We start from the raw sequence: 4,514 nt of genomic DNA on the forward strand, positions 1-4,514 counted from the left end.
GCCGTTACTTTCAGCCCGGGCGGCTTCTCCGGAGCGGCCTCATCTGGCGTCGGCGGCGCGTCGCGGTAGCCATAGAAACTGGGAATGGGTGGTGCCTCGCGGAGCCCGGGGCCGCAGCACCAGGAGCATGCGCAATGGGGGCACAGGTCAGAGGGCGGGACCAGACTCCTTTCAGTGGTGCCCAGCGACAGGATGAGGGGCAACGGGCAGTAACTGAAGCACAGAAGGCTCCATTGGAATGTAAGAAAAAACTTCTTTACTTTGAGGGTGTCAGAGCACTGGAACAGTCTGCCCAGAGAGGTTGTGGAGTCTCCTTCTCTGGAGACATTCAAAACTCACCTGGACACATTCCTGTGCAATCTGTTCTGGGTGAACCTGCTTTAGCAGGTGGGTTGGACTAGATGATCTCCAGAGGTCACTTCCAACCCCAACCATTCTGTGATAGGGCAAAAGCACAGAGACCTCCCTGGCTGCGCTTTACCCCGCCGCAGTGAGCAGAAGCACCACAGCACCTGGGAAGGCAGCACCTGCAACAACAGCTGCTCGCTGCCTCCCTGCTGCTCTCCCGGCCCCTCTGGTGGGCACATGTGCCTCAGTGTCCCGTGTTCCTGACAACGGCCATGTCGCGAGGTGAAGATTTTACCATTTATAGTGGCATTTCTCTTTTCAGTTTATACTGCAAATAGCAGCAGAAATCACACTAATACCCCAAACTGTTTCCTGTGTATTAGCAACAGCTGCTGTGTTGGGATGCCAAAAGCCCTGGCCCTGCAGCCCACTGCATCCTCACTGTGTGGTCTGCTCAGCCCAACAGTGCTGTTCTCCCTGAGAAGGACTGCACGTCTGCTGCAAACACTGAGGCAGTTTGAGTGGAAATTACGACACACATACCAGAACTAAAACCATATGAAACAGAATTTCCTGGTGTTTGAAACCATCTGAAATGGAATTTCCTGGTGTTTGATGTGTGATTTCCGATGCAATTCTTAAAAGCATTTCAGCATGCTACAGGAACACTGAGACTACGCTCACTTCACCCAACCATTTTAGAGGTGAAATACACAGTTCTGTATCACAACTCTGGGAGAATGCTGAAAAAAAGTTATATTTCAGCAGGCACTGACATTATATCCACACTCACTAACAATATGCCATGGACACTGTTACCATGTTTCACAGACACTGTTCGACATCTGAACATGGGCCTGCTTTCCATTAACAGGACAGAAACTTCCCATTACTGCTGTTACTGCTCTTTTTTCCAAAACTTCAATTGAACTTGAACAGGGTAGAACAGGACCAGCAGTAACTATAGATACTATGTCATTTTGTGTCACTCTGTCACTATTCTATAGTCAACTTGATTCAAAAAACTAATTTTGTTTGCAAGATGATTTTTCATTCTTTTCTGATGAAATAGCATATATGCTGTAATTTTTTTTTAAAAAAGCGGTTTTCATTCATCTCCCTTTGAACACAATCAGAAATTATGTCAAAGATTAAAATGGTGTCCTGCTCAGAACAGAACCACTCAAAATAGGCTAAGTAGCAGAGAGAGCACGTTGACAATAACAAACCCCTCAGTACTGCCGCTGCATGGCCATCTGAGCGCTGCTTTTCTGTCTTGCAGACAGGCTGATTGTCACTCGCTTAACAACTTCAATCAGACGATCTCAAACTGTTTTAAAGAGCTACAATTTGTTAATTCTAAGGCTTGCAGTGATTTAACTTACCATATTACAGCACACAATGATAAAATCTTTCACATCATCATGTATTTCCAACATAGTTAATGGAGAAAAATCAAGCAAAATCATTACAATCAGTCTCCAAATTATGCCTTGCTAGCATACTCATCTTAAAATAAATTATTTGTAACATAGTACTCCTAATATAGATTCTCTCTTGGCTGTAAAATATGTGTGTAGTCGTTTGTTGCTACAGTGTGAATTTAAATATCAGATACATAGTTACAGAGTAAATAGCAAGGTAAAAATTACTGTTTCTCTTCTTAGCAAAGATGTATTTTTAAATTAGGCAGGAACAAGGATGATGTGACTACATAACACTGTCTAAAAGGCATACACTGTTACACCTCAAAATTGCAATCATTTCTTTTTCCTACCTTTGTTCTCAATAACTGCTATTTAAAGTTGATGCTACAAGATAAAACTAATTAACTGAGTAATCTCGTGTAGCATAGTAATTAATTTATGCTAAGATAATTAAATCAAATTTAACTAATGATAAAATAATGAAAATTAATAAGACATTCTGAGAATTAGATAAAAAGTTCAGAAAGCTGAGAAATCCTTAATGATTCCTAGAGCTGGCTTCAGTAGAACTTTTTTAAGACTCAAGATAACTGATTCCTAAACAAAAGCATTTGTGAAGTCTAATCCAGTGTTTTGGGTAAAGATTTAGAAAATGATCCTATTTTGAGTCACATGAAAGAAACACAGAGCAGAAAAATCATTGAGAATATAAATTAGGAAATACAGTTCTCAAAAAAATCCCCTCAAGATAGTAAACAACCTATATTAGGGTCTGTATCGAGGACATATTCCTGTCATTTGTGAGGATACTGGTATGCTTTCAATCAGTTAAACTCAGTTTTAAAAGACCAGATACAAAATTTCAGCAGCAATGGGAAAAGAGACTTCCTCTTCTCTGTAACACAACTCACAAGCTCATAGGAGCTACTGAGTCAGACAACAAATATGGCTTTAGAAGTGTAAAAAATAACAGAGCAAAAAGAGAGAGAAGCTACTGTCTCAGTTATGAAAGAGTAGAAAGAATTCCAACACCAATTGTCACCATATCCCAGCAACTTCTCCCCTCCACCTCAAGTATTGCATGCCAATAGCATTCATACTAGACTTCAGGGCTTTTTTAATTATATCATCACTCTTTCAAGTTTGTAATCCTTTAATATTTCTCATGTGAAAATTGTGTTTGTTGACTTCGTAGTAAACCACTTTTCTGGACTGCCACCTAGTGGCTTTCTCTCAGAAGAGACCAGCTTCTACTTTTTTCAAAACTGAAAAGGCCTTCAAAAACAGCTATTGAAGCAAAATATTCTCCACTTTTTCAGCTTTCAAAACGTAAAAATTTCTGTTATTACAGTGATAGTTGAAAAAAACAATGCTAAAGAATTTAGTGAAAATAGTTGCCAGAGTCAATACCTTAGCTATACTTACTAATTTTCTACTGTCCTATTCCCCTAACACCATGATTGTATGAAATATTATATAAAGATGTAACTAATCATTAATAATAATTGTCACAGGTAGGCCTAATGACTACGGAAAAACACCTACGACATGTAGCTGTAATATTATGTAAATAAGGTAGTGCAGCGACACTGCCACAAACACTTAAACTGCAGATTTTTGTCATTCAGCTATATTCTTACTATGAAACTTGTAAGAACTTTATTAATGGTACACAAAAAATGTGAGTAGAGGCAAACTTGCACAGTATCGTTAGATCTAGTTTGGGTATTTTTAATTGGGGCCTATAAGCTTCAATCTGTAAACAAGAGTTTTCAGAAGAAGCAGGCACTGTGTCCATGTAAATGTTTGAAAGAAACTAGCCAGATCTGTCAAGATCCACCAAATTTTTCATATTACTAAGCAATTGTCAAGGTCTGAATCAATAATATACAAATAAATCTATAGACTACACATTTACATACAAAACCTTTGTAAGACCCCAATACTACAGTTTGTACCACATGTCTTATGCTAAGTATAGTAACCTTCCTGCTAATGAAAAAACTGTTCCTGCTGTCACCTTAAGGGGTGGCCTTCCTTCTCCCCCTCAGCCCTCCCATCTTGGGCCTTCTCAGTGCTTCTGCCAGTCAACGTTTAAGTGGGCAGCAGAGTCAGCCAGTTCAAGATCAACTCAGCTGAAACCTAAAATCCTGTTATTTTGGGTAAGCTTGGTTTTCATCACATCGGACCCCTGATCTCAGCAACTACATGACCATTAAAACACTGACAGTGGCTGGCAAAAATACACAACCAAAGCTTGGAGTGAAGGGCAGGATCACACTTTTCTACAACTTTGATTTTGATTTCAAATGGCCTGTAGTATTTGTTAACATACAAATACAGATTGTAAAAATAGCTCACAATCACAGAATTATAGCATGGTTTGGGTTGGAAGGGACCTTAAAGGTCACCTAGTCCAACCCCCTGCCATGGGCAGGGACACCTTTCACTAGACCAGGCTACTCAAAGCTCCATCCAACCTGACCTTGAACACTTCCAGGGATGGGGCATCCAGTGTCTCTGGCCAACCTGCTCCAGTGTCTCACTCAAAGCACCTACAGACACTCAGGACTCTGTCAATAAACACAAGGCACAAATAACCTGTTAATAATGAAATAAAACAAGAAAATAAAACAAAGGTCGTACAAGAGCTGAAAAGAATTTGCTTAAAACTATTTTCACAACAAATTGGAAACAGTCTTTAGATTGCTAAATGTAAGTGGACACTGGGACAAAACA

The sequence above is a fragment of the Patagioenas fasciata genome, chromosome 1 (assembly GCF_037038585.1).
Source record: "Patagioenas fasciata isolate bPatFas1 chromosome 1, bPatFas1.hap1, whole genome shotgun sequence".
NCBI classification, from domain to species: Eukaryota; Metazoa; Chordata; class Aves; order Columbiformes; family Columbidae; genus Patagioenas; species Patagioenas fasciata.